The following is a 12,866-nucleotide window of genomic DNA, read 5'->3' as shown; positions in this document are numbered from 1 at the left end:
TGGAGCAGTTTTAGGTTCACAGCAAAATTGAGAGAAATGTAGAGAGATTTCCCATATATTCCTTGCCCCCACGAGAGTCTTTCTATTTTACAATGGTTATTTAAACATGTGGGGTTTAATTTACACATTTTTGGCTATATCTGAGATATCTTTCTATCATTTGTTTCTAGTTTAAATTCCATTATGATCAGAGATCATTTTCTGCATGATTTCAATTCTTTTAAATTTGTTAAGTTTGTTTTTATGGCTAAAATATGGACTATCATGTTGAATATTTCATGTACACTTGAAAAAAAAATGTATTCTTCTCTTGTTAGGTAGAGTGTTCCTTAAATGTCAATTATATTAAGTTAGTGGGTAACGTTGATCAGGTCTCCTATATCTTGCTGATTTTCTGTCTGCCTGCTCTCTCATTAACAGAGAGGAGCATTGAAGTCTCTCTGTAATCGTGTAATTGTGTAAAAGTGTAATTATGGGTTTGTCTATTTCTTGTTTCAGTTTTATCAGTTTTACTTCACATATTTTGGGGCATATACATTGTTAAGTACATACACATTTAAGAATGCTATATATCTTGATGAATTGTTTGTTTTATGATTATAAATATTCTTCTTTTTCCTTGATAAATTTCCTTGTTCCAAAGTCTGCTTTGCTTGATATTAACATAACTTTTCCAGCTTTCTTTTGATTGTATATTTTTTTCATCCTTTTACTTTTATCTTACCTATAGTGGTATATTTAAAGTGGATTGTGTTTTGACAACATACTGAGTCTTATTTTTAAACTTATTTGATAATCTCTATACTTCAGTAGATACCATTTACATTTAATTTAATTATGGAAATGGTTGGATTTAGGTCTACCATTTATTATTTGTTTTCTTTTTCTTACCCTTTTTTTGTTCCCTCATTCCCCATTTCCTGCCTTCTTCTGGATTATGTGAGTATTTTTTAGTATTCACTTTAATTTAACTATTGGCTATTTGGATTATCTCTTTGTATTATCATTTTAGTTGCTGTTCTGGGATTATCATATACACACCTCACTTTACACAATCTAGAGTGAATAGTTGACCGCTTCAATTAAAACATACAAACCTTATCAATTTACCCTCCCCACTTTATGTGATAATTGTCATATTAAGTACATCCAAATAACTTGAGAACTCCATAGACAATATTATAAGTTTTGCTATCAAGTCAAATATTTTAAATAACTTAGTAGAGTAAAATAGTCTGTTATATTTACCCAGATATTTACCATTTTTATTGTTCTTCGTTCCGTCCTTGTGTCTGTATTTCCCTCTGATATCATTTCCTATAAGCCTGAGAACATTTTTTTAGCATTTCTTTAAGAACAGATCTACTGGCAACAAATTCCTTTAGTTTCCTTAATCAAAGACTTCTTCTGTTTTGCCTTCAGTCCTGAAAGATATTTTCACTGGGTATAAAATTCTGGTTAATAGTTCTTTTATCACTTGAAAGATGTTGTGTCACTGTCATCTGGCCTCTGTGATTTCTGATGTGAAATCTGCAGTCATCCAAACCATTGCTCCCTTGAATGTAATGTGTTGTTTTCCTCTGGCTTGCTTTAAGTTTTTTCCCTTTATCTTTAGTTTTGAACAGTTTGATTATGATGTGTCTGGCCCTGTTTTTATGAGTTTATGCTATTAGGGATTTGCTGAACCTCTTGAATCTGCAATCTGATATCTTTCACTCAATTTGAGAAGTTTTCAGTCATTGTTTCTTCAGATATTCTTTCTGCATCCATCTATCTCCTTTATCTCTTCTTCTGGGACTCCATTGATATGAATATCAGACCTTTTGATTATTGTCACACAGGTTTCTGAAGACATGGGTTTATTTTCTTTTTTCAGTCTTTTTTTTCCTCTCTGTTCTTTAGGTTGTATAATTTCTATTGATTTGCCTCCAAATTCACTGACTCTTTCCTTTGTTATCTGCATTCTGCTATTAAGTGCATACAAGGAGTTTTAAAATTTCAGCTTTTGTCTTTTTCAGTTCTAAAATTTCCATTTTATTCATAGCTTCTACTTCTCAACTAAGCATTTCTATCTTTTATTCTTTTAAACAATGTTCACCTTTTATCTTATGGAAGATCATTGAAGAGCTGTCCTAAAGTCCTTGCCTGATAATTCCAACGTCTGGGCCATCTTGGAAGTGGCATTTGTTAATTGTCTTTTTCCTTGAATATTGATCAGATTTCTGGCTCTTTGTATGTCAAGTTATTTTTGAACATACCCTGAACATTTGGAATATTATGTCGTGAGACTCTGGGTCTTGTTAAAGCCCTTTGGAAAACGTTGACTTGCTTTTCTGTTTGATTGTTTAAGAGGCAATCAATCGAGTTAGGTTCTAACTTCATATTCTGTCTCATAGTGGTTCTGATGTCAGCTGAATTTTCAAAGATTTTGCAATGCTTTTTGGATCTTACTGGAGCTTACACCACTCAAGGGTTAGTCTAGAACTACGGTAATGTTTTCTATGGTAGTTCAGGTCTTGATGCATCTGCTATGCTTCTTTAGGTTTGTTCTGGGCAGGTCCAAGACTTATGTCAGTTCATAACATAGACTTAGGAGTTGCTTCTTTTCAGCTCTCTTCTCTCCATGATTTCTCCCATACTCTACAGCCCTCAGACACTCTATTCCTTGGTTTCTCTGGCCAGAAAGATGGAGTTCTCTCAGAATCTGAGCCTCCTATGCTGCCGTGCAGTCCTACACAATTGGAACGTCCTTCACAGAGAAGCAGCAAGAGAAAAAAATCCTCTGTAAGAAGGCCTTTTCCCAGTTTCTCTGGTTTTTCTTGGGGTTTTAGATACATGTGCTGTTGCCTGTGCAGCTCTGTGACTGGGCCTGGCCTCAGAGCACGGCTGGGAGAGAAATGAAAGGTGAAAAAAAAAAGGGATCTCCCTCAAAATCTCCAGCACACAGCAGTCTTTTCCCCATGCCTCTGGCAGAGAAGAAGGCGTTTCTCCTGGAGTTTTTGCTGTCTGTACTTGCTGCACAATTCCAGAATTCAGCTTGCCCTCAAGTCAATTCTAGGGAAAAAAGGAAAATAAAAATTCATGGATCTCACCCATTATGGATCCTTAATTCAAGTTTTCACTTTAATTCCCAATACACCTGGTATGTGTACTTTTCTAAGTCCTTAGGTGGTGGTTTTTGTATTCTGTTGTGAGTTTTAGTGGGAATGATAGGCTGCAGTCAGCTTTCTCCATCATGGCTGGCACTGGAAGTAGCTTACATATCATTTTAATACCTATTTTTTCCACCTAGAATATTTTGTAAATATTTTTCCATGCCATTATACATTCTTCGATAACATCATTTTTAATGACTGCATATTCCTTTTTTTTGTTTTTGTTTTAAAGAAGATGTTGGGGGTAGGAGTTTATTAATTAATTAATTTATTTTTGCTGTGTTGGGTCTTCATTTCTGTGTGAGGGCTTTCTCTAGTTGTGGCAAGCGGGGGCCACTCTTCATCGTGGTGCGCGGGCCTCTCACTATCGCGGCCTCTCTTGTCACGGAGCACAGGCTCCAAACGCACAGGCTCAGTAGTTGTGGCTCACGGGCCTAGTTGCTCCGCGGCATGTGGGATTCTCCCAGACCAGGGCTCGAACTCGTGTCCCCTGCATTAGCAGGCAGATTCTCAACCACTGCGCCACCAGGGAAGCCCCTGCATATTCCTTTTTATATGGGTGTTTATATTGATTGTCTTAGTGAACAAATTGGATAAATAAATTTTTACACACATCTGTGCTTATTTTCTTAGGATAAATTATTAGAGGCAGAATTGCTATACAAAGTCTTTAAAAGAGTATCTTAAACTTTAAGTCAGTAAATTTACATTCTCTCCAATATTTAGAGTGCTTATTTCTCTATATTCCTGCTAACACATTTTTCTATGAATAGAAAAATAATGCCAGTGATCACTCGAGGTGCTTCAACCCCACAGTTTCCTGTCCAGGAGATGCTGTGTAAATATTTCACCACATATGTCATAAATATAAGTGACTAGCTATCTTTGACTGTTTATAAAACCCAGTGGTATTAGGCACATTTAGTTTGGGCTCATAAATACTTGAGGCAAACATAAATCTTTAAGTGCCTAAAACATCCCAGTTAGGATGGAATTGACATGGCTGAAGTGAGCAAAATAGTTTTCTATGCGCAGTAATCATGGGTTTGCTTGTTTATTCTACTCATCTTGCATTAAAATTGTATGTTAACTGAGTCATGAGTGATTTATTATATCCAATTTGAAAAGTCAACGTTAGGAGTCCAAGGAAAGTGTGTCTGCTGTAACATTACCCATCCTTTTCTTTGTAATTACACTTACACATCTTTGCTATTTCTAAAAAGACATATGAACATTAAGAATGCATATAGCATGGGAGAATATCCTCTTCTAAAATATTAAGGCATTTGTTCTATGCCAGAACAGATCATTTCTGTATCAGCCCAGGTCTTTGCAGAGAAGAGAGATGGCACACTTAATTTCGGTAATTTGAGTGAATTTAGTGAAGGAATGATTTACAAGGGTGGACAGGGTGTAGAGAAGTCACAAGATATAGCACAAAACTTGTGGGCTAGTAACAGGGGCAAGTTACCACTGTGAGGCCCGAACAGTGACCTTTGGTGCTCATCTGGCATGCAAGGACCCTCAGGGATTCAGGGAACAAAACAAATACCCCAAGGGTCCTTTCCTTCCTCTGTCTGATTTCCTGCCAGTACTCCTCCTTGGTTAAACCCTACAGGAAGTCAGAGGGTAAGAAAGCCTCTTCATGCAGTGCACAGAGATCTACCAAAGTGAATATAGGAAAATTTATTGAATTTAAATCCCTTACCACAAGCACATTCAGAAATCTCTGGCCAATTTGCAACCATTTGTATATGATGAAGGAAAATTTTTGTTTCAGAAGGTATTTATAGTTGAATATATAATATAATTCTTAACATATGAGATTTTTAGCAAAATATACTATCAATTTATTGTAGAATTATATGCAACATATTATACCTATTAAATAGAGGCTTTATAGGATAAAAGGTGAGCAGTTGGGTTTGGAAGTCAGATCGAATTTGAATCCCAGCCTTTCCATCTACCAGATCTGACTCTGGGTAAATTTATTACCATCTCTAAGGCCTAATGTTATTATTGCTGTTGTTTTTAATTTGTTAAATGGGAATAATGATAGTATCTATCACATAGAGTTGTGAGGATTAAATGTGATAATGTATATTAATTGTATAACCCAATGCCTGGCACATATCAAGTAGTTAATAAATGTTATCTACTATTATTCTAATTGTTACATATATACCTGTCAACAGAGACAAGAACCATGATTTGAGAGGACTGTGGTCATTATAGGATGAAACTAATTTTTTAACTAAGTTTAGTGTTCAGAAAGGATAGAGAGTTCAATGATTAAGTGCACAGGCTCTGGAGTAAAATCTCCTGGGTTGGCAGCCTAGTCCTGCCTCTGACTGCTTCCTTGGACAAGCCACTTATCTGCTCTGTGACCTAGTTTCTTCATCTGAAAAGTGAGGGTGCTAGAAATATGTATATACATAGAAAGGATGAGGGACTTCCCTGGTGGTCCAGTGGTTAAGACTTCACCTTCCAATGCAGGGGGTGCAGGTTCAATCCCTGGTCCGGGAGCTAAGATCCCACATGCCTCAGGGCCAAAAACCAAAACATAAAACAGAAGCAATATTGTAACAAATTCAATAAAGACTTTAAAAGTGGTCCACATCAAAAAATCTTTAAAACAAAATAGAAAGGATGAAATTCACAATAATGTAAGAAATTTAGAATTTACAGTCAACCTGGTTTCAGAATCTGAGAGGATAGTCCCATGAAAGCCAGGGCTAGCGAAATTGTTTCCAGATATGTAACTGATGGCCCTCCATATCTGCTGGTCTAAAATCTGAGATGATAGTACTGAAGCTCTTTTCTTGTTTCTGATTCAGGGATAAAGTGTCTGGAAAGACTTCTTTATTCCAGGGTCATAGATCTGGGAGGCAGCCAAAGTGTTGCCTCATTGGTGTCTGTAAAACCCAGAAACAACTAGGCAGCAGGGAAGTAGGAAGAGGTCTAACAGAAGTGCATTACATCCTAAGAAATGTAATATATACAAACAAAGTGTTGTAGGTTTCTACTACTAAGCAGTAGTGTACTCTGAGATGTACAGTTTCTTTTTCATGTACTCCATTACTTCAGAGTGATAGAGAACCAACCTATGAGTGGGGCAAAATGCCTTCTCAACAGGGCGAATGCTCATTACCTGGAAAGCTTACAAAATACTACTAAATTGAGCTTAAGTTGTACATATAAATTATTATTCATCCATAGTTCTGGGACTAGAGCAGCACTGAAGTAAAAGAGTGACCCTGAGATCAATCTACATATCCTATCTGTTGGAAAATACTAGTCTTAGATAAATCTTTTTTTGTTCTGAGCTGAGTAAATAGAATAAAACCCAACTATATGCAACCCTTGAAAATATTTGAATAACAAAGGAAATGGAATATCATCTTAGAAACTCACAAGAAGAGCATGGTAATAAAGATTATTTACACTAGGAAACCAAAAAGTTTTAGAAAACTATTCAGAATTCTCAGATTCATTAGAATGAATGGCATGCATCCAAGAAACAGAGTACAGTGTTGCAAGTTGAGAATAGAAAAATGAAAAAGCAACAGGATGAGATGAAAAGGAAGGTGGGTGAGAGAAGATTAATTGCAAGACTCTAAAATCCACAATGGGACCAGTAAAAACTAAAATCGACACTGTGGAAAATCGGATCAGTATGATGGAGAACAAGCTAAAAAAATTCTCCTAGAATTCAAAAGATAAAGGAAGAGGAACTAAAATAATGAAAATGAAGCCATAACGTAAAGAGAATGGAAATTCAATAACAATTATTATTTCTGAAAAATAAACCACAGCAGTTAGAACAGAAATAATAATCAAAACAAAACTGAAAAAAATTCCCAGTGCGGGGGGGAAAAGAGTTCTGGTCATATGAATTGAAAATGTTCATTATCTCTCAGGCAAAATAAATAAGAAATGACACACATCTGGACTCATCCTGGCAAAGTTTGTGATTTAAAATAATTATTAGCTATCATATAAGTCTCCACGCATGAAAAACAAAATAAGACATAAACATAGAGCACTTTAACAAATTACCTGCTAGGGAGCAAATATTACAGTACTGAGTCATCTAAATTTAGTATCTATCACTTAGACTCCAAATTAAAGAAAGTAACAGAGCAACACCTACAGAATTTTGAGGAGAAAATGATGTGATTTAAAATTTTGTATTCAACCAAGTTATCTTTTTGAGTTCAGATAATTGACATTCATTATCAGTTATGCCAGTTTTCATAGACTCCCACCCCTATTTACCTCTTCTTTTTTTAAAAAAATTCTATTTATTACTCCCTTTTAATTGAACAAGCTGAGAGGAATTAAAATGTAAAATTCAAGAATGAAGTAGGCATAGTATAAAACTTGTGTTGTCTATGAAAATGATAAATTATAGGGTAAAGTCTGAAGAATCTGTTAGGTTTTTTCAGGTTGCAAGGACCAGTGGAATAGTTAAAAACTGAAATGTCTCTAAGGGAGACTATTGGCCAGACATCTAGCTGAGTTAGTGAGGTCCGAATTATATATTTTTCTAATGTTGTTTTCTTGATTAAAGTTACACAGAACTAATCTGAACAGATGTTTCCTAGCAGAGATACTACTTTAGTGAGTCCATGAGAATTATTTGTAATTAGCACCTGAAAGTACTCATCTGAGCAGTGTTGGTTTTGCTGCTTCTGTTGCAGTTTACATGAATTGATATACCAAAACTGGCTAAATCACCTTTCTAAACTGTTAGAATGCTTTTATTATTGGTCAGTTTCAAAGGTAAACTACAGTCATATTTAGGCCAGTCTAAAATTAGAGATCTCACCTGTCTAGACTGCTCCTCTCTTTGCTCTTAAAATATGATTTCAAATAGCATAGAATTTAAAAAAAGAAGAACCTTGTGTTGTCACTGTAAATAAGACTTAATCTTGAAACCTCACGATATGAATTTCCTTGAACTAAGATTTCACTTATGTGTATACCACCACAGTGCTATAAATACTGTATGATGGTCAATAAATACTATATGATATTACTTGATTAGAAGTTTTCTTGATAACTTCTCTGTCTTCAAAAAAATAATTTAAAAAAAGGAATATCCTTCAATCTAGACATGGGTCTATATCAAATTTAAGTTAGAAATTAATAGGAGTATACCATAGATACAGTAATACAATTACAATTGCTTTATTCCTACTTTACGTTTTTACTGAAGGACAACCTAGCATTATCATTTTAAATGAATTTTTCCTTCTAATATCTAAAATTTCTCCATATGTTAACAGAAGTTAAACTCATAACTTGACTGTAATAGACATAATCTGAGCCAATTTCTGTTTGTCACAGAAAGCCATTATGATGTGACCTAATTTGATATTTTAAAAATTGCTACTAAGGACTTTAGGCATAAATGGAAAGAGAGCAGCAGTATACCAGAGGATCGAAATTATAAAGGAAAAGTGAGATTTTTTTTTTCTAGAAGAATGCCTGTTAGATGTAACCTCCCTTGCTTTTTGCTGAAATGGGGATTGCTCTGTTATTTTGTAGAGGGAGAATTTCTCAGAGATATTCTGCAGTAGCCTCTTTCCCAGTCCTTATGTCCCCCCTCATTTCCTCATTTTTTAAGCATAGATTCCATGGTCCAACATTTTCACACCCTTGCACACCATCGACTACCATGTCCTTTTCTGCTTTCAGTCTTATTGACCTAGAGAACCTTTAATTCTGACTAAACCCAACTACTACCTACTCATTCTTGCACCTGAGCAGCTGAGCATGATTAAAGAAAATCATGCTGTTTGGTTCTCCTTCATATTTATGGCCACAGATATCATGTGGGCCCTCAGTACTGCCCAACAATGCACTACATTTCCCTAATCATTTGAATCTCCTATTTTCACAGTGCCTTTTTCATCTGTTTTCCTCTATCCTTAAATCTTGGGCATCCCTTCCCTGATCCTCTCACACAGAGAACAATCTTTACACTGGCCCAAGAGCATAGTGAACATGCTGTTTGTTTCAGTTAGAAAACAAAAGCAATCAGAAGAAACTTCTTCATTCTCCCATCGTCAAATCTGCCAATCTACCTTCATTTGAGCCTGTACTCCATGTTCCCTCTGTTAGGATGGATGAACTGCCCATACTTCTAAGGACTACTCTTCCATGTGTGCGCTGGACTCCAAAACTTCTTGCCTATTTGAGTGTTCCATTACTGAGATTATTTCCTCTCCTTCCTGTATTATACAGTTTCCCACTTCAGCTGCTTCATTTCCATTAATCTGCAAACATACTTTACTATGTCTTATCATGAACAAAATAAAATAAAATTTATCTTTGTCTTGAATCTTTTAGTGCCACCCTATGTCTCTTGTTCTGTTTCCAGCAAAACTCTTTGAAAGAGCTGTTTACACTTCCAATTTCCACTTCCTCTTCCCCCATTATCTCTTAAACCCACTCCATTCTGATTAAGGTTACCAATGACCACCACAATGACAAATATAATGGCCAATTCTGAGTCTTCAGTTAACTTAAACTCTCAGGAACATTTGATCCAGTCAGTCACCTTCTCTTCTTGAGACACTCTTAAAACTTGGTTTCTGGGAAAATACACTCTCCTGACTTTCCACCTACATTTCTGGCTGTTTCTTCTTAGTTTTCCTTTCATAATTCTCTTCCTCTTCTTAACCTTTCAATTTCGAATGCCCCAGAAATCAGTCCTAGATCCTCTTCCCTGTATAGTCCACACTCGCTCCCTTGAGGAACTCATTTAGCATCATGACTTTAAACATATTCTATGTGATGATGATCCTCCAAATTTATATCTTGAGCCCCAATCTCTCCTGATCTCCTTATTCTTATATCCAACTGCCTGCTTTGTGTCTCTGCTTAGAGGATTAATATGCATTTCAAACTTGTGTTCAAAAACAATTATTGGTTTCACCTTCCAAACTTGTTTTTACCTCATTGTTCTCTGTTTCAATAAATATCACCATCATCCAGGACAGCGGTGTTGTACAGATCTAGGTTGCATTGTTCCTCTGAATAAACTGAATTTTTAATTTGCATCTTCTGTGTACTTTCCCCACTGGGATCTCATTTATTCAAAATAGGCTTAAAAGTGTAAACAATTAAGTGTCAGTATCTAGCTCTTGAAATTTTTAACCTAACTGGACAGCTACTGTATTAATAATATGATGAAAATGATCAACTAATATCCCTTTGTTAGAGAAATTGCTGTAAATCAGGGAATAACCTTCAAACCAGTCAAAGCACGCACATAACGCACCCAAAAATCTTTTAACCAGTTTTATGTCTTGAAGATATTTTAGCAAAGGGTTTTTGATTTTTAAAATATCGGCTTTTACCTAGTGTTTAGGGAAGTAGCAAATATTTTGTAATAACTGTAAATGGAAAGAAGTCTTTAAAAATTGTATAAATAATTTAAAAAATAAATAATGGATAGACGTGTCTCAAAAAACGACATACCAAGGCCTACAGCTATATGAAAATGTGCAAAACATCACTAGTCATCAGGGAAATGCAAATCAAGAGCACAATGAAATATCACCTCACACCTGTTAGGATGGATCTTGTTAAAAAGACAAGAGATGACAAGTATTGGCAAGGATGTGGAGAAAAGGGAATGCTCGTACACTGTTGGTGGGAATGTAAATTCGTATAGCCATTATAGAAAGCAGTATGGAGGCTCCTAGAAAAATTAAAGATAGAACTGCCATATGATCCAGCAGTGCCGCTTCTGGATATATGTCCAAAGGAAACGAATTCACTATCTTGAAGAGATATCTGCATTCCCATGTTCACTGCAGCATTATTCACAGTTGCCAAGATATGAAAACAACCTAAATGTCTGTCAGTGGATGAGCAAATAAAGAAAATGAGATAGACAGATAGATAAATAGATAGAAAGAAACAATGGGATATTTTTCAGCCTTAAGAAAAGAAGGAAATACTACCATTTGCAACAACTGGGATGAACCTGGAGAACACTATGCCAAGTGAAAAAAAGCCAGACACAGAAAGACAAATACTTCATGATCTCACTAATATGGGAAATCTAAAATAGCCAAACTCATAGAAGCAGAGACTAGGAATGGTGCTTGCCAGGAACTGGGAGAAGGGGAAAACAGGAAGATGTTTATCAAAGGACGCAAAATTTCAGTTATGCAAGATGAATAACTTCTGGAGCAGTACTATATTATACACTTGAAATTTGCTAAGAGGGTAGATCTTAGGCATGTTGAAAGACAGAGAAAGGAAGGGAGGAAGGAAGGAAGAAAAAGGGAGGGAAAGAAAATGATATCTATGTGAAGTGATGGATGTGTTAATTAGCTTGATTGTGGTAATCATTTCACAATGTATACATATATCAAAATATCAAATTATAAATCTTAAATATATACAATTTTATTTGTCAATTATACCTCGATAAAGCTGAAAAAATCAGTTTTTACCTAGTGTTTAGGGAAATAACCATAAATCATTTTTTGATTTGACCAAAGATGGCCACATTGTTTTTCACTAAAAAGTGGTAAATATTATGTAGAAAATCTGAAAAAGATTGACAAAAAATACCTCCTGGAACTAATAAGTGATTATAGCAAGGTTGCAGGATACACTCACTTTCCTGTATACTAGCAGTAAACAAATGAATTTTGAAATTAAAAAAAAAATACCATTTACATTAGGATGCCCCAAAATGGAATACTTAGGTATAAATCTGAAATCATCTGTGGAGGATCTATATGAGAAAAACTACAAAATTCTGATGATGAAACCAAAGAAGAACTAAATAAATGCGGAGAGATTCTATGTTCATGGATAGGAAGACTCAACATGTCTGTTTCTCCCAACTTGATTTAATGCAATCCCAATCAAAATTCCCAGAAAGTTAGTTTGTGGATATCAAAACACTGATTCTGGCAAAAGACCCAGAAAGCCAACAGAAGATTGAAGAAGAACAAATTTGGGGGGCTGACTCTACCTGACTTCAAGACTTGCTATAAAGCTATAGTAATTAAGGCAGTGTGGCATTGGTGAAAGAACAGATGGACAGATCAGTGGAACAAAATAGAGCCCAGAAATAGACCCAAATAAACACAGACTGATCTTTGACAAAGGAGCAAAGGCAATACAATGGAGTAAAGATAGATAGTCTTTGCTAGAACAACTGGAGGTCTACATGCAAAAAATGAATGAGACATAGACCTTACACTCTACACAAAAATTAACTCAAAATGGATCACAGGCCTAAATGTAAAAAGCTAGACTATAAAACTCCTAGAAGATAGTATAGGAGAAAACCTAGATAACCTTGGGTATGGCAATGACTTTTTAGATACAGCAGTAAAGGCATGATCCATGAAAGAAATAATTGATAATATGGACTTGATTAAAATTTAAAATGTCTGCTCTGCAACAGAAAAGAAGAAGACAGACTGGGAAAAATATTTTCAAAAGACATATCTTATAAAGACCTGCTGTCTAAAGTATACAAAGAACTCTTAAACCTCAACAATAAAAACAACCCAATTAAAAACTGGGCCAAAAACCTTAACAGACACCTCACCAAAGAAGATATATGGATGGAAAATAAGCATATGAAAAGATGCTCCACATCATATGTCATCAGTGAAATAAAAATTAAAACAACGAGATACCACTACACACCTATTACAATGGCCAAAA

The 12,866-nt window shown here is 35.3% G+C and overlaps 1 protein-coding gene across 2 annotated transcripts in view; it reads left to right on the top strand.

The window, feature by feature from the left end:
• The window catches only part of AIG1 (androgen induced 1), a 233,166-nt gene that overhangs the window by 10,377 nt on the left and 209,923 nt on the right, over window positions 1-12,866 (top strand). The window lies entirely within an intron of this gene.

Source organism: Aethalodelphis obliquidens, unplaced genomic scaffold (genome assembly GCF_003676395.1).
Source record: "Aethalodelphis obliquidens isolate GAN/ISIS:26980383/991018 unplaced genomic scaffold, ASM367639v1 scaffold3, whole genome shotgun sequence".
In the NCBI taxonomy this organism is placed as follows: domain Eukaryota; kingdom Metazoa; phylum Chordata; class Mammalia; order Artiodactyla; family Delphinidae; genus Aethalodelphis; species Aethalodelphis obliquidens.
This window is presented reverse-complemented; position numbering and strand designations above follow the sequence as displayed.